At 35.3% G+C, this 24745-nt stretch overlaps 1 protein-coding gene and 1 pseudogene across 1 annotated transcript in view; one reads left to right on the top strand and one right to left on the bottom strand.

Annotated features, from left to right (window-relative positions):
* LOC105988478 (chromosome unknown open reading frame, human C4orf22) overlaps positions 1–24745 on the bottom strand; it is a 554842-nt gene that overhangs the window by 371771 nt on the left and 158326 nt on the right. The gene's annotated exons all lie outside the window — the stretch shown is intronic.
* On the top strand, positions 17029–17400 carry LOC105988430 (annotated as a pseudogene).

Raw genomic sequence — 24745 nt, 5'->3', positions numbered from 1 at the left:
TTAGGCTACTAGTTTTCTAATTTAAGTCTGGCATTTATGCAATGTATCAAACATGTTCAAAATAATAGATTAATATTTGAAAAGGAAGAATAAATGAATGATAGTTAAAGATGGAAACTTAAAGCAAAATACTTATTTCCAAGAGTTATTTGCTTAAGAGTCCACTTAGATATATATTTCTTCAGTAAATATTTGTGATATTAGTTGTCTCAAAAATTTTAATATATAATTGGGACTGTTCTAATGAGAAAGAGTGTTTGTAGGAAAAGGAGGAAGGCCTGAAATCTTCATCTTGAGACTTTCATGGAAAGCTAATCAAGCACAGCCATGTTCTAATCTAAACAAAAGTTCCTGTTAATTTCTTTGTTGAGTAATACTTTTGATTTTCTTAAGCACATTGAATTCTGGCATGGCCTACATTTCATATTTCTAGAATTTATAGCCAATTTTCTAACAGATGTTTAAACATATAACTAAGCCTCTGTTATTTTAGGGTCCTGTGCTTTTACCCACTGACTCTCTACCACCTGAAACACACCTCCAACCCTGTTTTCTGTCTTTTCTCATATTCACCCTTGTTCTTGATTCCATTTCCATCACAGTAATCACTCCCTTTTATTACATAATTACTAGTAAACAATATAGTTTAATTTTGTCTGGTTATAAAATTTTTAAAGATGGAATTACAAATTATAGGTTTATAAAATGGTATTTATTTCATGAATATTTTTGTGCTCCATGTGAATTAATGTATGTAGCTGCACCTTATTTATACTGACTTCTGCTGTATGATTATGTAATATTTTATTTAGCATTTTAATTATAAAACACAGAATTTCTTCTCATTTGAATCAATTATAAAAATGCTGCTAGAATTCCTGTACATCTATCTTGAACATTGAATTCTCTAAAATCTATGGCTAGTAATACAGAATGATCCATAATTTCAAATTCACAAAATAGTAAAAAAAAAAAAAAGCATCCAAAATTGTTAAACCAAATCATACACTATTACTGGAGCAGGAAAGTTCCTTTTGCTCAACATAGTGTAGAATGTTTACAATTAAACTCATATATATATACTAGTATCTCACAGAATTTGCATTTTCTTCTTTTTTGTATATATTTGTATTATAAAAATATTGTACAGAGGGGTTACAGTTACATGAGTAAGGTAATGAATACATTTCCTGTAAAGCATTGTTACCTCCTCCTTTGTTTTTCCCCCACCATCCCTTCCCTCCCCACCTCCCCAACTCCATATTTTAGTATCTAAGTAATTGTACAAAGAGGTTACCATTCAACATATCAATTTATGAACAATGCATCTCATTCAATATCATCCCTTTCATCATCCTCCCTGATCACACAAAAACTCTCCCCTCAATTTTCCTAGTTTTCTAAGATATGCTTTGGCATATCTTCATTGTCCTCCTTTTCTTTTTGATTTTCATTTTCTTTATTACTTCTAAGTAAAATTTTGTCATCAAAATAAATACTAAAAACATCTTTGAATGTCATGGCTATTTGAACAACGACTTCAACTTTTATGGTTTTATTTTATTTTTGTTCCTATAGATATTTTTCCTTTATTTCCTTGGAAGTGAGTAGAAAATGGATACAATTTGTAAATTCAATTTTTAGTTTGGTTGTAAATTTTCTGACATTATTTTCAGAAACATATAATGATATATGACATATATGTATGTGTATATATATGTATATATATACATATAGGTATATATGTATATGTGTGTGTGTGTATATACATATAGGTATATGTGTATATATGTGTGTGTGTGTATATATATATATATATATACACAAATCCCATATATATATATATATATATATATATATATATATATATGGGATTTGAACTCATGATCTGGGTAATGTCTCTGAGCTTCTTTTGCTTAAGGCTAGTGCTCCACAACTTCAGTCACAACTCCATTTCCACCTTTTTTGGCAGTGTATTGGGGATGAATCTCACAAACATTCCTATCTGGGCTGGCTTTGAACCACAATCTGCATATCTCAGCTTCTTGAGTAGCTAGAATTATAGGCATGAGCCATTGATGCTCAGATGTTTCTTATATTTTCTAACTCACTAAATTATAATCATAAATGATTCACTTCCAAGTTTAAAATTCTATATACAATTAAATGTAACTTGACAAATGCAATAGTATTTAAACTTAAAATTGTTGATTAATAGGAAGAAGGTAAATACATCTTATTGATCTATTGTGTTTGTATAGTACTAATTGATAACAATATATCTTGCTGGGCACCAGTGGCTCATACTATAAGGAGACTGAGATCTAAGGATCATGGGATGAAGGTAGACCAGGCTGGAAAATCTGTGAGAAGCTTATCTCCAATTAACCACCAAAAGGCCAGAAATGGAGATGTGGCTCAAGTGGTAGAGTGCTAGCCTTGAACATAAAATCTTAGGGATAGAACCCTGGCCTGATTCTGAGCCCCATTACTGGCAAAAAAAAGAATAGAGAAAAGAAAGGAAGAACAAAGGAAGGAAAGAAAGAGAAGAAATCATATTTTCATTTTAAACTTTTTTAGGAATAGTCTTTTATTGTTGTGAATTTTAAAACATGTTATACCAGTGTCTTTCCCTCAAAAAATTTTAAGTTGTATGTTGAATTAGCAGGCAATGAATGTAGATAGATAGATAGATAGATAGATAGATAGATAGATAGATAGATAGATAGAACAAAAAGGCTTTTATTGTAAAGGTGACACTTTTATTGATTATATAATTAAATGAAGTACTAGCTTCTTTTCCTAGATTCTGTATAGTTTTCTTTATCTGTGTGTATGCAGGTAAAAAGTACATATGCTAATACATATGAACATAATGAGATATAATTTTTAAATAGAATTTTAATCCAAAATTATCTGCAAAGAAGAAAGCAACTAGTTAACTATTTTAAGACTGTTCTTTTGAATATTAATTCAACAGCACAATCCATCTATAATATCAAAGGGATTGTCTTTGCAAGATCTGAAGGTGTGGTAGGATGGGAAAATAGTGGAAATAAATCCTACATGTGGTTTCAAACTTCTGGCTGTGTCTTACTATTCTTGTGGTTTTTATATTCTTTTAATTTGATGGAAACAATGTTCTTTAGGAGCTGAGTCCATATGGGTTATGCTTACAGGGATTTATGGTTTAGGAACATTTACAGTATATATGTAATGTAATTTCTATAGAATTTCTAAGAGCTATCAATTACATTCTAATAACTTTCCTAAAGGAGGCAACTTTTAAAAAAAAAGAAGAAAGTATCAAAAGTGCACTGAGGAAAAAAAATGGCACATCTTCCCATATCCTTTTCTATGTGAAAGAGTCTTTAAAAAATCAAATGTTACTCTGGGAAATATTTCCACTGTCAGAAACACACAAAAGAAAGACAAGAAGTGCTCCCATGTACCCTAGACAGCTGCTGCTTTTCATTTTCCATGTTAAGGAAAACCTGAGTGGGAATCCCAAAATAACTGGTGTCTTAAATCAGTCAAACATTACTCCCTTACATGATAACTTTGCTTTCCTTTGAGGGAACAGTCGGTTGACTTCTGTGTGAGAAATTGTCTCTGCATAGATTATTTTTCTGGCCAATTTTCTGCAGTTATTTCTTAAATAAGGTATTGTTCTTTGTGTTTGATTTTATTCTAGAAAAACATTAAAATATAACTACTTTTATTCTCTTCTAGGATGTAGCTACATATTTAATGCTGATTTAGAATGTACTTTCTGGCTTTCTCATCCTATTTATGCAGTGAAAGCCAAGGAAAGCAAAGAAATCAAAGAAAGTGACCTCTTGTTTGCTATCTAATACAATGGGATTCCATGGGGACAATTCTTCACCAAAGAAAAGTAGTCATTGTGGGAGCTCATACTGCATTTCTTAATAACTACAGAAGGTGGGAGATGCACCATTTAGCTCAGGAAGAGTGATCCCTAAATGCTTGGATAGGAGTATATTGTGGAGCTAGTCGTAGTGACACATGCCTGAAATCTTGGAAAGTGGAAAGATAAGACATTTGAGAATAATACATTTGAGACCAGTATAGTGACATAGTAGTGAATTTTGGGTGAGGCTTTACTACACAGGAAGACCATGTTACAAAGAAATGAACAAAAAACTATATGGGGGGACTTGGAATGTGGCTTAGCAGTAGAGTGCTTGACTAACATGCATGAAATGTGGGTTCAATTCCTCAGTACCACATAATCAGAAAAGCTGGAAATAGCTCTGTGGCTGAAGTGGTAGAATGCTAGCCTTGAGCAAAAGAAGTTCAGGGACAGTGCCCAGGCCCTGAGTTCAAGCTCCAGTACTGGCGAGAGAGGAGGGGGAGGAAGAGACTAGAAGAAAGAAGAGAGCTTTTACTGTGGGACTTTGGAGAGAACAATAAAACCTACTGCATAAAGTTCTCTGATACACCTGTATATTACCTCTTTAAATTGCAATGTAAATCTGACTCCCAAATAGTAGAGAGAGAGAGGGAGAGAGAGAGAGAAAGACAGGGAGAGAAAATGGAATAGTATTAGGTGAAGACAGAACAGAGAATAAAGAGAAAAGTTGGAAGCATCCTAGACTACTATGGTAGATAGAGAAATCATATGGATGTCCTTTTAGCCAAGTCCACTAGTAAAGAGAACTGGGTTCGGGAATCATCTGCCTAAATATCCCTACTATACTGGTCACTGAAGGGGAACCAGCCTGTGGAAGATGTGCCCTGGATAGAAATGCATCATGGGTTTCAAAGAGGAACTAATAGGACTCTGTACCAATTACACTCCCTATAACCACAATGTCCTTTCATTCATGTCACAATTCAAAATGCAAAAAGAAGTCACTGCTTTATTATAAATAGAGTCTCTAAATATTACCATTAAGATCCTGTGCTTACTGAAAACAACTTAAGATTTTATGTAGTACTTATAGTAACCTTATAGTATATCCTAGTAGGAATGTGTGCTCAAATGTCTGAAAAAATTAAAGTCCCTAGAGTTGGAAATTTCCTTTTTAAGAAATACGTACAGTAGTTGAGCATTTCTTCATGTGTCTATTGGCCATTCTTATTTCAAATTCTCTAGCCATAAAATAAATTCATACCAAGATAAGATTGCGATTCCACCTCACCCCAGTTAGAATGGCTAGAATGAAGAATCTAATAACAGCAGCTGCTGTAGGGTTCCCTAAAAGGGAAGCCTACCACATTGTTGGTGGGAGTGTAAACTTGTTCAAACACTCTGGAAAGCAGTATGGAGGTTCCCCAAAAGACTCCACATAGAGCTTCCCTATGACCCAGCAATCCCACTTTGGGGCATTTACCCAAATGATCACAAACAAGACCACACTAAAGCTACCAGCACAACTCTGTTTATTGCAGCATTATTTACCATAGCAAAGATATGGAACCAACCCAGATGCCCCTCAGTAGATGAATGGATCAAGAAAATGTGGTGAATTATATGCCTCCATCAGAAGGAATGACATCACCCCATTTGTTAGGAAATGGAAAGACTTGGAAAAAATTATCTTAAGTTAAATAAGCCAGGCCCAAAGAAACATAGGTCTCATGGTTTCCCTTATTTGCAATAACTAGTATAAGTCTAGGACAAGCAGAAAAGGTCAAAAGCTGGGTACATATGACCATATAAGATGATGATTAAGTGAAATGAACCCCAAGATAGGGACACAAGAGGTTTTTTTCTTTCTTGCTATTGTTTTTAATGTACTATGTGATTTTTTATTTCTCTTGTATGTTTTCCCCCATAGTATAACCCCTGTTTTCACAAGATTCCGGTACCCTGCATCTTGTATATGCATGTTTCTAATTTGGGGATGGGAAGGGAAATAACAAAATGTTGAAATAAGAATACAGATTGACCCATTGTAACAATGAGATGTACAAGACCCTATGTTGAAAATGAACTATACAACTTTGTGGGGGGCAGGAAGGAGGAGTTGAGGAAGTGGGGAGGGAAGAGATGGTAGGGGGAAAACAAAAGAGGAGGTAACAATGCTCAATAGGAAATGTACTCATTACCTTCCTCATGTAAATGTAACCTTTCTGTACAGTATTTTTATAATAAAAACATTAAAAATATCTACAGTATGTCTCTTTCTTATTCACTATAAAAAAATACCTGATAAACAACTTACCAGGAACAAAGGTTTTGGATTTGGACTTCAGAGCATTCAATCAACAATCAGTTGGCTCCATGTTTATAGACAGTGACATTGTAGCACATTATGAATCAGAGTATAGAATGAAGGAGGTCTTTTGGTTTTTCACCTCATTACATCCAGGAAGCAAAGAGTGATATAGGAACAGACTAGGTTTCCAATATTCTTTTAAAGACCACAACTCCATAGCTTAATTTCTTTCTACTAAATCCACTTCAAAGTTTCACCACCAATTAATAGTGCCATAGCCTGGGGATTGGGAGGAACATTCAACACACAAGCTTTGAGAGACATTTATAATGCAAACTACAACAGGTTAATACCAGCTACATACACAATTAGGTTTATTTGTTGGTTTTATTTTAATCTTTAAAACATTTCAATTTTTTGATAATCATAAAAAATATTTACTTAATTCTTACTTCAAATATGTAATTGAAAGAAAATGTAGAGAAGTCTGTTATATGGTTTAGAACTTCAGTGTTTCCCAACATCCATATGCTATTGGCTTCATTGTGAGTCTCTGGCATTATTTGGGGCTATGGAACCTCTAAGAAGTGGACCTAGTAAAAGGAAGTTAAGTTTTTGGAGACAGTCTCTTCAAATGAACATTGGAATCCTGACCTTTTCTTCTCTTTCATTGCTTCCTAGCAACTAGGAAATGAGCAGCTTTGCTACTCCACACACTCCATGATGTTCTTCATGGCCATAGGCCCATCCTTTGCCACCCCCCCCCACTCCCAAACTAGGGTAACTGAACACGGACTGAAACTTCTGAAACCTTTTTTCATTATAAGCTGTTTATCTCATATACTTTGTCATAGAAACAGAAAGCAAACCAATACATCTAGCTTGCATGTCTCCTAGTCCTATCTATCCTATTTTATTCCCTCTTTTCTACATACATTTCAATTTTTTAAAAAGATTTATTTCCACCATTCTTGTTGTTTTTAGTATCTGTGAACTAACCAGAAGCTATATATTCAGAGCATTGTGATCTAGTGAGATATTTCTCTCTTTTCTCAGTTGCAGATACTGCACTGTAGATGATACTATCATTTAGTTACTTCACTACTGATGGTTGTATGGATTGTTTCCCCATATTTCCTGTGACAAATATTGTTCTGAGTTTACTTTTGTGTTGTTGTATGTTGTGATCATGTCATCCCTCCTGCCATGAAGAGCAGTTTTTCCACGCTGCAACCCTGAATCTAAGTATAATGGACAATAGGCAACAGAGAGAGAAGTACCGTGATGTTTCCTAGTAGAAAGATGTAAGAAAAGCAACTATGACAATCCCAACATTATAGAAAGACCCTGAACAATGAGCTGAGAGACAGACAGACAGAGACAGATAAAGATAAAAAAGATGAAGAAGAGACAAAAAGGAAGGAGAACTATATAGATAGGAAGATTCCAGACTACTGAGAGAAGAGAAAGAGTGAAAGACAGAAACAGAGAGACAGTGAGAGAGAGACTAGCTAGAGTAGTGAGAATAGTAAGATCCCAAATGTGTGAGTGAGAAAGTCAATATGTAAGTGCACCTCCACTCAGTCCAATGAGACCAACTCATAGTCAGGCCATTTCTGAAGTCTTTACTCGCAGAAGAGCAAAATGAAAGACATTTAAAAGATATGATGTGGGGGCTGGGAATGTGGCTCAGTGGTAGAGTGCTTGCCTTGCATGTATGAGGCCCTGGGTTCGATTCTTAAGCACCACATAAGCAGAAAAAGTGCCAGAAGTGGCACTGTGGCTCAAGTGGTAGAGTGCTAGCCTTGAGTGAAGAGCTGAGAGACAGTGTCCAGGCTCAGAGTTCAGGCCCCACAACTGACAAAAAAAAAAGATATGATGTGTATTGCAGAAATGTTTATTCAAATATTTATTTGAAAGTGTTCAATGAGCAGGGTGCTGGTGGCTCACGCCTGTAATCCTAGCTACTCAGGAGGCTGAGATCTGAGGATTGTGGTTCAAAGGCAGCTCCGGCAGAAGCAGGAGAGACCCTGAGACTCCTATCTCCAATAAACCACCAGGAAACCAGGAGTGGCGCTGTAGCTCAAGTGGTAAAGGGCTCGCCTTGGGCTGAAGAGCTGAGGGACAGGGCCCAGGCCCAGAGTTCAAGCCCTACGACCGATCAAAAAAAAAAAAAAAGTGTTCAATGAAATTATTTTTCTATAAAAATAAACTTTATTGCTTTTCTTTTCCCTTGTTTTCTTTTTTCTTTTTTTGCTTTTCTTTTTTTTCCATTTTGTTTATTGATGGTTCAAATAAATTGTTTTCATATGTAATGAATAAAAAAAATGGAGAGTCAAATTTTATTTTGATAAATGTGACTATCATGTATATCTAGCTCTTCACATATACATTAAGAACAAAAGTGCTGGATACAGCAATAAACTTTTGTTGAAAATATATTTTAAGTCCTTTTCAAAGCCAGCTTTCATGTTAGCAAAATATTTCCCTTTTTCCATAATCCTTTTCTTTCTGCAGCTTCCCTGGTAATATTTTGAGCCATGCAAATACTTAAGAGATATATTAGAACACTTTAAAGTTCAGATAATAAAATAAACCACTCATTTCCAATAAAGAGTATTAAGATCCATACTATTCTGGTTGAGATTTTCACCTGGTTGGCTCAAGGTTAGGATACAGTTACATCTGTGCTATGAAAGAATTTAACGGGTCAGTGCCAGGGAAAGGATATATTTTGTTTTCATTCCCATTTGAGGGCATTCATTACATCAGTAAAAGCAGCTCTATTTACATTTTCCCAATTATACAAGCAATCATACATGGTTAGCTCAGTTACACAGCCCCGTATTCCCCACTTAGACCAGTCATCTTTAGTAGTCTTTATTAATTCAGACTTCAGCCAACACTTGTTTGTTGTGCTACCCTAATAAAGAAACCAAGCTACATTCTAACAACTAATTATTTGTATCTGAACATTTCCTGGAAAAATATAGGATAAAAAGTTTTTAGCTTAAATAAATCAATGCTTTCAGTTACTTTAAAAATACTAGCAGGGAAATTACATAATAGTTAATACAAAAATCAAAAATTAAAATGCTAATTGGAGGAAGAAACATTATCTTTAATATTTGAAGAAGTGCACATATAAATTTCCAAGTATAAAATTAGACCTCAATCTGAGAAAAAAAATCTAGCTATTTTTGTACCTGGTAATACTTCTTGTAGTATGGTATACAATAGCACTTATGGCACTACAACTTGGTATTATTTATTGTAGTACCAAGTGCTACCAAGTACAAAGTATTGAATTAAAGATATGCATATGTATTAGGAATAAGAATGGACAAATCACCACAATAAATATATTTTAAATACATATATACTGTTTCCATTATATATTTTATATTTCATCTAAAGAACTTTTGGAAATGTGCTATCCCTTACAAGAATAATTGGATTAGGAAGTCATTTTTTAAAGCTAGGCTGTTAGTCATTTTGACATTGTTGGCATGTTGTCAGCTGAAAAACCTATTATAAAAATTTGATTGCAACTTGCATAATCTAATGTACAGGAAATGCCTTTGTAAGAACATTAATATGAAATATTTTATTGTTTAATGGACAAGTAATTGTTAAAAGTGTACTTTCTATATGACATATGAAACTCCACAGAGTAAATGATTTTTGCAAAATATTATTGTTGCTCGTGTACTTCAGTTGAACAGTTTCCACGGTTATCAGGGTTTTGGCTTACACTAACGCTCACACCTGACCAAATATTGGCACAAATGTTTAAAAGTTCACAGAGCTACCAGCGGCATGGCCCCATGACACTTAGCCAGCATTAGCAGTATAGTTTTTAAAGTTTTTTTAAAATCAGCTTTCTGTAACTTTGTAAAACCCACTGCTTCCAGAAAAGGGGATTAAAGGAAATGGAGAGCTCTTCTGTATGCTTTTACATGCGTCAGGATATGTAAGGAGATAATTTCTTTCCTTTGTATTTTCATACTTTGTGTGTCTGGAAATGTGTGTGTGCTGCTATACCCTTGCAGATTTAGAAAATATTTTTTTACATAATTATTCCTGAATCATATGAGAAGTTAAGCTAGGGAAAATGTAAATATTAAGATTTTAAAAATGTAGAAGGTGAAAGAAAGAGGCACCAGGGTCAAAGTCTAAAATCCTTTTCTATATGTGTAATTAATATTCACAAAGGAATAGAATTTGTTTTCTGGTTACCGGGGTTTGAATTCCAGGCCTCACATTTGCTTGGCTATTAGCTCAGCTAACACATTACCACTTAAGCCACACTGCTAGAAGAGATATTTGCAAGTTAGTTGGGCCTTTCTGCACTGGGTGGCATCAAACTGCCATCCACTGTGTCACATCCTCCTGAAGAGTTAGGAATACAGGCCTGTGCCACCACAGGACCTCAGCTACAGAATCTTTTTTTAAAAAATTTTATTGTAAAGGTGATGTACAGAGGGGTTACAGTTACATAAGTAAGGTAATGTTTGCATTTCTTTTCCATCAGTTTACCCTCTCCCTTGTTTTCTCTCACTTTCTCTCACCCACGACTTCCCTCCCCACCCCAAGTCATAAAGCTTCCAGCTAAGTGTCTAGTGAGTATCTCTGTTGCGTTGGTTCACCCTTTGTCCCATCATTTCTGTCATTTCCTTTCTCTTTCCCAAATCAGATAAATTTATACAGAAATCAGAAACAGTGACCACAGGGAATAAACAAGAGGAGAAAAAAGAAAGACAAAAGAAATAACTGTAAACAGTACACTAAAAAAAGGAAAGAAAGAAAAACAAAACAACAATATCGTGGAGATCATTTTGATTAGCATCATTTTATGTGGTCATCTGTACATACCTATTGTGAATCTCTGCTAGGACTATCCTAGACATATACTAATTATCACAAATGAGGGAAACCATGGAGACTGTTTCTTTGGGGCTGGCTTACTTCACTTAATATGATTTTTTCCAAGTCTTTCCATTTCCTTATGAATGAGGTGATATCATTTTCTCTGATGGAAACATAGAATTCTATTGTGTATATATACCACAGTTTCTTGATCCATTAATCTACTGAGGGGCATCTGGGTTGATTCCCATTTTTAAACTTCTTAAGCCAGAGATAACCCTACCTCATCAAAATCTTAGATATCTGATCATTAAGTTGACACAATTTCTTAAAACATATAATCTACCATTATCATATTCATGTTTAGGCATACTCAGAGCTGTATTTAAATGTAGGGAGACAAGGGCTGGATATAGTGAATCAACTCAGTCAAATTGTGAATAATGATCTGTACATGCCAATCAACTACTGTGACTATTGACTAAATGTCTACTAGATATGATATTATCATGGTTATTCATAAATCTATGTCACACATGTCCAATAGAGATTAGAGCTCTCAGTGATTGCTAGCTAAAACCTACAGTACTATGCAAGTTTAATCCGTATTGAACAAAATTAATAGCCATTATCACTACGGTCACAGTAATTATGAAATTATAAGGAGTTCATAAGAAACTCCTTAACTTTGGCAAACACCAGTAGTTCTCAATTTTTCCTGCAGAGTTACATTTTTGTCATTTCACAGAACATCCACTAACATATGTGTACCAAATATATTATAGTATACATTTTTCAGGGATAAATATTTCAGTTGCTTTTAATTAATGTGGTCTTTTCACTTACTGTTTATCAAGTCCTACAAAGTCTCGCTCTGCATATGTCTGGAGGCCATTCAGATTCTGCTGTTCCTTTGTCATTATCCTTATCTAAATCACTGTCATGGTTTATGCTAAATATCAGAACAGTGGAGATCAAGTGGTCATACCTACCCATTTCTTACCCTCTGCTTCATCCTAACCATCTTCACTCAGAGTTCTCTCTTTATTTTGTTTGTTGGACCAGGAATTTGAACTCAGAGACTCAGACTTGCAAAGCAAGGTACCCTCCCACTTGAGTAAAGCCACAGTCCTGTTTTGCTTTAGTTCTTTTTCAGGTAAGGTCTTCTCCATCCCTTCTCACATCGCTTGTTTTTACTTTTCCTCCCATTTTCTTCCCCTTAATCCCCTTCTTTTCCTCCTCCTCATTCTGTCCCTGATCCTTACCGATCTGCAATTGCTGCTTGTCCTGTCCTCAGAGTGCCTTGACATCCCTTTTAATTTATGTTGAATAATGTACCATGACACATTTAAATGAAGAGCAATTCGCTGAATAATGTGCAGACTAGAATTGACGTTTTAGTACAGAAAAGAGTAATGCTAGAAAGAGAATGATTTAAGCAAACTACTTGCTGATGGAAACAATGGGATCATCTCTTTATGGATTCAGAAAGTGAGAGAGAGGGGGTTTAGAAACTAAAGCTTCAGTAGCCCTCAGTAAGACAAGAGAAAAACACATTGCATTCATATAGACCTGAGCTTTTATTATATCTGAGTTTATCTAATTAGTTATGTAGGTGGATATTTGTAGAGCCTGGTGCATGTATTCATAGTGGGTTTCTCCCAATTTGCTTATGAATACGTTCTTGATTCATTCCCTTATTTGTCCATGGAAACAACTCACCAGTAGCCTAGTACCAGGGAAACAGGTAAGCAACTAGGAATTCCTATCACATTATGTTAAGGTTACCATGAATTCCAACAAAGCGTTTGTATTTTCCTTTATTCCCTTACAATATTTATTTTTTGTGTTTTATTATGAAATTTATATTATCCTAAATTAAGTCTAGTAAGAGCAAGAATGTTACCTCTATTTCATAACTCTGCATACCCAATAAGTAACAGAGTGCCTCAATAAATGTTTGTGAAACAAATTAATTATTATACAGCATACTACATCAGTTACTGTAACAAGAGCTAAAAGTAGAATTGTGATCAGGTGTAGGTTCTGTCTTGTAGGACTATAACAGAATTGAGGAGTCTAAAATATTAAGTAGATCACTGAAAGAGGATTGGCAATGTTAAAAGTTATGCTGGGTACCAAATAAGCCTATAGAAAATGATGTGCAATACCATATCAAAAAATCTTAGGTTCTCTTAGATTAAAAACTTTGATTGAAATAATTCATCTGTTTTTTGAAGAAATAAATAATACTTATATTGGTCAGAATTACCAACCCCAATGAAGTAACCAAGAGTACAAATAAACCTAAGTCTGTTTATATGAAATACACTAAAACAGATCATATTGATTCAATGTTAAGGAAAGTTAAGGGGAAACTGCATTGCAGTAATTCTAATTTCTACTGTTATGTGAAATGTATACTTTCTGTTAATATTATGTCTAAATCACACAAGATAGCATCTCCATAATGTTTCTGGGGAAAGACAAAATAGACCATGAAATTTCTTAGCAGAAGCAAATTTCTCTTTTGTAGCAACGTTTTAATTCGACAGAGCACAAATTAAATCATCTGCTTCTCTGATCCTTCTATGTAGCTATAAGCTCTGATAAGAAGAACAATCCCCATCGAAGGAGCAGATGACAGTTTGACCAAAGTTAAACGAAGTTGGTAGATAGGTCCCTTCTTGTCACTGTAAAGGTCTATTACATGTTGAAAAATATACTACAATTTAGGTGTGGGGTGGGAGGAAGGGGAGAGGAGGGGGTGTAGTTGTAGATATGGGAAGGAAGGGATGGTAGGGTAAAACGAAGGAGGAGGCAACAGTGCTTGTTAAGACATGTACTCATTACCTTGCTCATGTAACTGCAACCCCTCTGTAGAGGATTTTCACCAAAAAAAAACTTATTTAAAAAATTAGTATAATTTGTGGCATATAAAGGGTGCTTCATTATTTCTACACCTCAGGGTATACAATGTATACTTTAAAACATGGGAATGCAGCCTACATATGCATGGAGAAAATACATAGCACATCTTCCAGATATCATGATGTATGATCACTTACTCTTCTCATTTCTCCATACACAGACTTTTAGTGTCTAAAATTGCTCTCTAGTCAATTAATCATAAGTCTCTTTGTGCCACCAAAATAGCTATAAAATGCTACACTTACAATTTTAGTTTACAAGCTAATGTTATTTTGCCCTTTATTGAAGGTATTAGAAATTCATAATTTTGTGACATTTTACCTCTTACAATGTCACCACTTCATTTTATCATAAAATAGCTAATTATGTTTCAAATTAGAAATAGTTCATATATACTATACACACACACACACACAAACACACAAACACACATATACACACTTTGGTAGTTTAAAACCCTTTTCAGCTATTTAGATTTGGATTCTCTCTTCAGGAAATAATTTTTTCTGTTGAATTCAAAAAAAGTATCTACCAATGTTCTCAGTTGCAAACAACAGAATCTACTCTGTATAAGTAAAGCAAAAGACATTATGGAAACATCAGATGGAGCCAGAACTTCCACAAATGCCAGAAAGCTAAACTCCGAAATGATGAACTATGGAAAACTATCAGTAACACTGAATTAATTGCTTTGGTTAAAACACTATTCCTTTTGCACCTGTCCCAGGCACCACAGGTTTTTCAGAGTCCATAACTATACTAAAAATTATAAAACTAGATCCAAAAGATTATTTCCTGTTGGTCCCAAGAAAAACATGTACTGTTGACGCAAAGAAGTGTCTTCTATGCGTTTGTTTTTCTCACCTTGTGAACCCCTCTAACTCCCATACTCCTGGACATGCAGCACTGCTTAGACAAGCCGTAGTCACAATTTTATGTCCTGTGACTTATGCACAGGTTATGTGAAACAGGCTGGAAACTGGGAGAATGGATTGAGGATTTCTTCTCCCCATTCCCATTATCAGAGGATGTTCCTTTCTCAGAAGGCAGAAAGTACCACTAACTCTTTATCACTCTGTTTTACAAAATTCTCAAATTATTCTATATCTGTCCAACAGGAAACTCTTCAAATACTTGAGAATAGCTATTATGTTATCTCTTAAATCTTCATTTCTTTAAGGCTACATATTATGAGTTCCTTTGTTAGTGGGTCACTCATTTGCAATTGTCCTCCCCTTCCCTCTCTCTTTGACTTTCTACCTCTCCTAAACCTTTGCTGAAAAGAAGTCCCACTGAGTGGTCAAAATGTTACCTATGAACTCTTTATTTAGAATAATGGAAACTTTAATATCTGATTACTTTGCTACTACCCTCTTTAGCCTTTAGTACTGCAACAAGATACATAACTTGCTGTAAGACTGAATTCAATATTTGTTTTAGGAAGATACAATAGCTAGATATAGATGATCACGATCTGTGGCCACTGGGTGCTCTGAAAAGCCACTGTGCATGCATTGTTCCTGGGTCCAGCTTGCCTCAGCCTCCTCCGCTGCACTGTGTGCCACCTCAGCCAAGAACTCCAGTAGCTTTTTCACCAGCGCAGTAGGTAGTGTCAGTCTCATAATATATAAAAAATATATAATATGGCATAAAACCATAATATTGTAATTTTGTAATACTGTAATAATATATATATAATACTGTACAGAGGGGTTACAGTTACACGAGTAGAGTAATGAGTACATTTCCTTTTGAGCATTATTATGTCCTCCTTTGCTTTTCCCCTGCCATCCCTCCCCTCCCCACCTCCCCAACTCTTCCCCCTCCCTGCACATTGTAAAGTTTGTTTTCAACATAGTGTCCTGTACATCTCCTCAGCACAATGGGTCAACCTGAATCTCCATTTAAGCATCCCACTCTATCCATTCTCCTCCCCAAACTACAAAAATGTATATACAAGATGCAGTGAAAACAGGGGTTATACCATGGGGGAAGAACATACAAAAGAAACAGAAGAACCACATAATGAATTATAAGTACATTAAAAACAATAGCAAGAAAGAAAAAGCCATTTGTGTCCCTGTCTTGGGATACAGTTCACTTAACATCATCTTATATGGTCATATATGCATAGCCTTTGACCTTTTCTGTTTATCTTAGAAATTGGAAACAAGGGAAGCCATGGGACCTATGTTTCTTTGGACCTGGCTTAATTCAGTTAATATATGAAACTGCAGAGCCTCTTCATGGCAAAGGACATAGCTAGCAAGATCAATAGAAAGCCCATAGACTGGGAGATCTTCACTAGCCACACAACGGACAAGGGTCTCATATCTAAAATAAACTTAGAATTCAAAAACTTAACTCCCCCAACAACAAATCCTCAAAGAAATAACTGTCCAATTAATAAGTGGGATAAAGACTTAGAGAGAAACTTCTCTGAAGAGGCAATAAGAATGGCCAATAAACACATGAACAAATGCTCAGCTTCTCTAGCCATAAAGGAAATGCAAATCAAGACAACACTGAGATTCCACCTCACCCCAGTTAGAATGGCTATAAACAAGAACTCTAATAACAACAGTAGCTGGAGGGGATGTGGCCAAAAGGGAACCCTACTGTATTGTTGGTGGGAGTGTAAACTTGTTCACCTACTTTGGAAAGTAGTATGGAGGTTCCTCAAAAGACTCCACATAGAGCTACCCTATGACCCAGCAATCCCACTTCTGGGCATTTACCCAAACAATCACAAACAAGGCCATACTAAAGCTCCAGCACAACTATGTTTATTGCAGCATTATTTACCATAGCTCAGATATGGAACCAACCCAGATGCCCCACAGTAGATAAATGGATTAAGAAAATGTGGTTGTATGTGTGTCTGTGTGTGTATTATACAATGGAATTGTATGCCTCCATCAAAAAGAATGGCATGACCCCATTTGCTAGGAAATGGAAAGACTTGGAAAAAATTATATTAAGTGAAGTAAGCCAGGCCCTTTCTTTTTTCCCTCGCTGCACTGGATCACCAGCATGCCCCACCATGTCAGACCTGGCTGTGGACACCAGATCCGAGATCACCACCAAAGATTTGAAGGAGAAGAAGGAAGCTGTGGAGGAGGCAGAGAATGGAAGAGAGCCCCTGACAACAGGAATGCTAATGAGGAAAATTGGGAGCAGGAGGCTGATAATGAGGTAGATGATGAAGAAAAGTAAGAAAAAGGAGGAGGAAGATGAGGAGAAGGAGGACAAGGAGGAAGAGAAGGAGGAGGAGGGGGAGGAGGGGGAGGAGGGGGAGGAAGGTGATGGTGAGGAGGAGGATGGAGATGAAGATGAAGAGGCAGAAGCAGGCACAAGCAAACGGGCAGCTGAGGATGATGAGGATGGTGATGTCAATACCAAGAAGACTGGATAACTAGACAGCAAAAACTGAAAAGTTGACTAAAAAAGGTCATCATCAAGCTCTCCACCACCCCACCAAAACCACAAGGAGAATTTGCAACAGGGGAAGAAAATACCAAAACTTCCAAGGCCCTGCTTTTTTCTTAAAAGTATTTTAGAAAGGAACATTTGTTGGTATTTTTTTATTTACGTTTTATATTTTTTGTACAGATTGTCAGGGGTCAGCCATTTTTAATGCCCTCGGATGACCAAATCAGCCTTCAGAGCATTCTGTCCTTCTGACTACTTGTGGTGTGACCATGTTCATTATAACCTCAAAGGAGAAAAAAAAAACTTGTAAAAAAAAAAGCAAAATAAACAACAACAACAAAAATCTTCTTCCAAGCATTCCAGTAACTTTGTGTGTGTGTGTGTGTGTGTGTGTGTGTGTGTGTGTGTGTGTGTGTGTGCTTAGCTGTACTATAAAGTAGTTGGTTTGTATGAGATGGCTAAAAAGGCCAAAAATAAGAAACTTTTTTTTCCTTTTTTTGTCTATGAAGTTGCTGTGGTAGTGTGAAACAATGGTGTCCAATAATAAATTGGAATTTTATTTTGCTGAGTTTTTTTTTTAAAGATCCTTGGCCATGTTCCATTAAGAGGAAGAAAATTAACAGGAGAAACAGGTCTCAGAGGAGGAAAAACCCTCTTAGATACAGCATTCCTGCCTATTGTCCCAATGGACCTTCACACTAAAAGTTGTTTGAGCCCTCGATCCTTCTTTCCACATGGAGCTTGGAGTTAGTTACTTCCTCCATCTCCCTGAGATTGTTGGTCCTTGACTAAAGCTGTTTTTTCCTACCCTGTGAGCAGTGCAGATTTTAGTTACACTTTAATATCTTCATTAGTTCTAGAGTTCTCACCAGCTTGACAGCCCTCGCCTGAATGTATTCCAATGCAAAAGTATTTCTTGCAAACTATTTCTCATAATTACAGTAGAAGGATCACTTGTGTTCTGTACTGTTAAGCATTTACAGTCATATGTGTCTTAACATACCTTAAAATTTTAATTAATTGCCCAAGATATTTGCAAGGATCAGTCACACTCAATTAAAGCACAGAGATCAGTTACTCCCAAGGTATAAAATTTGTCCAAAGCAGTTAGCTTGTTAAGGTTTATTTTGCTGACACTCAAAAGTTCTTGTGGTAAACCAAAAAAATGTTAATATTAAAATAAAAGTAAAAGCTGTTGTTTTTCATGTACAGAATAGTTTTGCAAATTGGTAGGTATATGCTCAGTAAGTAAATAAAATTCCAAGCGAATTAACTATACATTTTAAAATAATAATTGCAAAACGGGGTGAAGTGAAATAAAATTTTATGATTTGCCCTGTTTGTTTCACAAGTTGTCATGAACAGATTTTGATTGTTCTCAGGTCTGTTCATAGAGTAAGCTATATGGATGGTTGCTAGTGGGCTGACTCAAGGGGATCATCAATTTGGAATAGTCCGACAGCCAACAGAAATACAGTCATTGGAAACTCCAATTCCTAGTCTTGCCAGCAGCTTCTTTCTAAACAGCACTCTTTCATGATTGAAGGTCTTGGGTCTATAGGTTAACTACAGATGGTCAAATGCAACTTCTTTATTTTTTTCATCCTCCTGTAGACTTTTTTTCCTTTATTTTTAATTTTTAAATTATGTGTAAGTAGTTTTATAAAGGAGGTATAATTTAACAAAGCAGTTTATCAGTACAATTCCACTCTCTTTGATTAAGTGGCATCCGTCTTAATTTTCATTTCTACTTTACCAATCAAAAAATGGCTGAGGACTGACATTAATTTCCTCAGTCTGGAACTTTTGAAAATGATTTATTTTCCCCTATTATTAGAGATGGCTCTAAAATCAGAACAAATGTCTGTTCAGCTTAATGTGAAACAGAAAATATATTTCATTGCTACTTTTCATAGTTTATTCACTGTTATTGTTCTTTTTGGGTTTTTTGTTGTTGTTGTTTGTTTTTGTCGGTTGTAGAACTTGAACTCTGGGCTTGGGCGCTGTCCCTGCGCTCTTCACCTCAAGGCAAGCGCTCTACCACTTGAGTCACAGCGCCACTTCCGGTTTTCTAGTACTTTATTGGAGATGAGTTTCATGGACTTTCTTGCGCGGGCTGGCTTTGAACTGTGATCCTCAGATCTCAGCCTCCTGAGTATCTAGGATTACAGGCGTGAGCCACCAGCGCCTGGCTTGTTATTATCTTTATGATAGGAGCTTTGCCCTACCCAGATTGAGCATGATTCTTCTTAATGGGGCCACGCACAAACAAATTAGTTAAACTGTGACTCTTCTCTCTCAGAAAACCTTACCATCTCCTCCAGCACGGGCACGGGAGTGAGCTGTCAGTTTGATTTAAATCTTTATGGTTGTTATTTTTTTATTGAACAGAAATAAGATGAATAGAATTCTTATGACTTCATCTGATTACTCCTCTTGATCAAAGTTTCAATCATTCTTATACTTTAAAACAAAAAAAAAGGAAGAAGAGATAGACAATGTTAAAATTGAAAGTGTTGGTAATAAATTCATTTACTTTCAATAAAATGGAGGATGCCTATTTTCATAAAATTTTTAGGGTGATTCAAATTTTTGTTTCCTGTAACTATGTCAGTTCGAGAAATGTCTTTAGAGATATTAATATTATTATCCAGCCCATGGCTTACTTTCTGAGATGTAAAAATACTTCTACAATCCAGACTTAAAAGTGTGAAATTAGCCAGGCGCCAGTGGTCCACACCTGTAATCCTAGATATTCAGGAGGCTGAGATCTGAGTATCACCATTCAAAGCCAGCCCAGGCAGAAAAGTCTGTGAGATTCTTATCTCTAATAAACCACCTGAAAGCTGGAAGTGGCACTGTGGCTCAAGTGGTAGATCGCTAGCCTTGAGCTGAAAAGCGGAAGGACAGCACCCAGGCCCAGAGTTCAGGCCACGACCGGACCAAAAAACAAAAAAAAATTAGTTGAACTGTCCTAACCCTTAACCAGCATATAAGAGAAAATTTTGTTTGTAAATAAACTTCCTATTTAATTTGTGGATCACTTATATTTTAAAAGAAAAATTCTTAAAAGTATATACTTTTTGCTTTTTGCTTATTATAGAAATACTCTTCCTCTAAGGTTTAAAAACAATAAATAAATAAATATAAGAAAAATAAAGTTCTCTTTCATCTCATTCACCAGAAAAAAGCTCACTTTTATAACTTTTTTCAAAAATTTTAAATAAATAGCAATCAAAGTGTTGTTTTCTTTTCCATTACCCATGGCAGGTGGCAAAAATCAATCAAGGTATTCCATTCCATGAGTACCATATTTGCCTTACAATTCTTCTAAGGAAATCACTAGATATAATCAATGTTTACATATATTCCCAGTATTTGTTTGTTTTAGTTTGGTTTGGTTTGGCTTGGTTTTTGTTGTTGGCTATGGGGATTGAACTCACAGCCTGGGCACTGTCCCTGAGCTATATTTGCTCAAGGTTAGTGCTGTGTCACTTTGAACCACAGTGCCATTTCCATATTCCCAGTATTTATACATAAAAGATACCTACTTGTTGTGCTTATTTGTTACGTAATAAATCAAAATACATGCCTAAGTCATAAGACAGTTTTGTACAATATCATTTTACAGGATATTTTAGTATCTAACTGCATATACGTTTTACATTTTGCTGTAGAAAGTTTCCCAGGAATTTTGTTATAAGTGCTTTGATGAATATCATTGAAGTGTGTGTGTGTGTGTGTGTGTGTGTGTAAGAGAGAGAGAGAGATAGAGAGAGAGAATTAATTTACATTGAATAGGATCTAAAAATATTACTAAATTATTGTTAGGGTTTGAAAATTTGTCTTTTTAAATGTCTTTGAGAAATGACTGAATCTTAAATGTTTGTTCCTAAAATCCTAGAGTCCAATCCATTTTTAAAATTTCCCTGAGGCAGGAAGTTAAATGGTTTTGTTTTGCCAACAGTTAAGGCTCTTCTATAATTAAAATTGAAAAAGGTACCCACCCTAAAAAAGACAAAAAAAAGAAGGTTTTAGTGACAAAAATCTTCCCTTCTAGTTGAGTAGTCAAAAATAAATCTCAAAGAAGAAAACTGGAACATTCCAGTAAAAGAATTTACAAATAGAATCTCACAATGGCACACCTGTGTATACTAATAAACATTAAAAACATTCATTCAACTTCTTAAAAACCAAAAAGTAGATTCTGGGAACAATGCTTGAACATGACATTTTTAATCTTTAGTGTTTAGTCAGGTAGCTAGTGGCAGCTTCAATTACCCAACTGCTATTATGCAAATGAAATTGAAGCCAGAAGTCCTGCACCTGTGCTTGCCTCTAGATTTAATATTTCTAATGAGTTCTTAAATCCTGCTCTACAGACATATATGTGACATTGCTCAACTCAGATTACAGCAGAGCAGGTGAATAGCTTTTCAGATGGAGACAATACTTTCAAGGAATTCAATAGGACATAGTAGACATAGGGTTTAAACATTGTCAACTGTGAAAGAGACACAACAGAAGGACAACAAATCATTATAATGTTTGCAGTATTGAGATGCTTGGCCCAGTGAAATTAAAATAATGAAAACCTCAAGGCAGGGCAGAAGTCTTAGCAATCCTCCAAGCATTCTCCCTGTGGGAAGTCCTTCATATTCTCTTGGTAGCCACCTCCATAGAACTCTATCAGACCAAGGTTGCCTTCAGATCTGGGAAGTTTTCTTTCTGTTCTTTTTTAAATAAATGAAATGTGTAACTCAAATTTATTTGCAAAAATATTTTACTCTATTATTGTAATAACTAACATTTTGGATCTTTTGCTTTTTCCTTTTTTTTTTCTTTTGTCAGTCGTGAGGTTTGAACTCTGGTCCTGAACTCTGTCCCTTGAGCTCTTCAGCTCAAGGTGAGCGCTCTACCACTAGAGCCACAGCACCACTTCAGGTTTTCTGGTAGTTTATTGGAGAAAAGAGTCTGCCTGGACTGGTTGGAACCATTATCCTCAGATCTCAGCCTCCTGAGTAACTAGGATTACACCAGCACCTAGCCACCTTTTGATTTGGATTTTACTATGTGACAGGATTTTGTGAGATTCACATAATTTATTATATGAGACTTAGTCATTGCAAATCAATGAGAACATAGCAATCTTATTTTGCCAATGAAAAGAATGAGTCTTGGCTGAATTAAAGAATTATTTCAAGGTCATATAAAAATTATGGCAAAGCAAGGGACCATTTTTACTCAACCAGACAATTTAGAAGGTGGACTTCCAAGATAAATGTGACTTTTCAATTCCTTATAATGCACAGATTTTTTAAATTTAATTTTACTATCAAGGTGATGTACAAAGGGGTTACAGTTACATCCGTAAGGTAATAAGTACAAGAGAATTTTTTAAGTGAAAAGTTTACAGGAAATAATTCCCACTTTTGAATACCATATTCTGACAAGGTCTTCCCAACACAACAGCAAAGAATCCAAAAAAAGTACCACATTCTTTTCTATGATAATTTCCTTATTTAAAAAAAATAGGAAAAAAATAAGATGAGATCAGGCATACCAAATAACCAGCTTTCCTAGACATGAAATACCCATTTGAGATTTGCGGACATACAGTATTCTGCTCAAGCATAAGTAAGAGCAAGAGAATAAAAAACAATAGAGAGAAACATGTCATCTCTGTGGGTTGTTTTTAAATGCCTTTTCAGGCAGTCTATCAGTAAATTTTTCTCACACGTAATTAATCAAAAATGTTGACTAGTTGCAAAGGAGCCTGGGAAGGTATTTTTTTAAGCTGGGAATTTTGTGACCTTGAACCAAGACAGAGATCTCTTTTCAATGAGAAAGGGGAGAAATAATATTTAACAGGTCATTATCAGGAACGTCTTATAGTCCAGGACACTCTTTATGGTTTTTCTCTTGATTTCAAAGTATAATAAAAGACATTGATTTAGCATAATTCTGCATTGGAATATTATGTCTGCTTCAGTTGGTGTCCAGTGTCCTGAATGGCAGTTTAAAGCAAATGCTTTGAGTCAAAAACTAAGATATTGAAATTTAGTATATTACTAGCACTTTGTCTCACATTTTTAAATATTTTAAGTTATATTCAACACATTTAAAAGAAATCTATAAATATATTATGAATATATGATTAAATTATTTAAACACATGGCATTTTTAATAATTTTAAGTTATTTCATTTCTTTTATGTTTCATAACAAATGTATAAGAAAATTTTGGAGAGTAACCTTCATAATATATCTGATCACATATTTTTCAACTTTCCTATCATCATGGTCTAATCCTCTTCTCTCCCTCTCTCCCTCTCCCTATTCCCTTTCCTTCTCTTCTTCTTTGCTAGTCCCAGTACTTGGGTCCAGGAGCTTGAACTTAGGGTTTTAGCCTGGTACTGATACTTAACTTGAGCCATGAATCCAGCTTGGCTTTTCGTTGATTATTTTGGCGATGGAATCTCTCAGACTTTTCTACCTGAGTAGTTAGGGTTACAGGTGGGTGACAACATTTTATCTTCATCTCTTGCCTGGATTATAAAATTAGCATCTTAACCACCTTCCCATTTTGTCCTGTGCTTTTAATCCCAGCAGTCACAACCACACTTACAAGGTGCACATCATTTTGAGGCAAGACATCTAGGGTACAGTGACAAGGAAGTACAAAAATATATCAAAACTAATCCAGATTTAGGAGCTGCAATAAGGCTGTAAAAATCTCTAAAACAGCAAGAAATTGACATACCATTTAAGAACATGCAAACCCACAGTCTTTCCATCACCCCTCTTTGCCTTCAGATATTAAGTGAGATAGAATGCCCCTAAATAAAAGTAATTGGATCTGGGAGTGTCTTTTTTGGTAAGTCTTCTATTAGAACAAAAATAGTTTTAAAAAGGGACGGAAAAGACAGACACTCATGTCACAAAAGTTTGTAAGAAAACTCCAAACCCTTTGTTTCTAGGCTTGAGTTATAAAACAATAGGATAACTGGGAAGTTGCTAGGTAACCATACATTCAGGTGACCAATTCTGAACTAGAAACTTCAGTGTACTTAGAAGACATAGACACCCTGGGATCAACACCACTCATGGAACCCCTACTTTCTTTTTTTTCAGTTTAAAAAATATATTTTATTAATAAATACTTTATTTCTCAAGGCATTAAAAGCTCCATTGTTATTCATGTGGTACAGATAAGTTGTGGAAACATTCTCTTAAATTTTCTATCAAGGTCTTTATTTCATCTTAATTTCTGAAGCATAATTTTGCTAGCTATAGAATCTGTGTGGACAGATCTCTTTCAACTCTAGA

Source organism: Dipodomys ordii, unplaced genomic scaffold (genome assembly GCF_000151885.1).
Source record: "Dipodomys ordii isolate 6190 unplaced genomic scaffold, Dord_2.0 Scaffold49, whole genome shotgun sequence".
Lineage (NCBI taxonomy): Eukaryota > Metazoa > Chordata > Mammalia > Rodentia > Heteromyidae > Dipodomys > Dipodomys ordii.
This window is presented reverse-complemented; position numbering and strand designations above follow the sequence as displayed.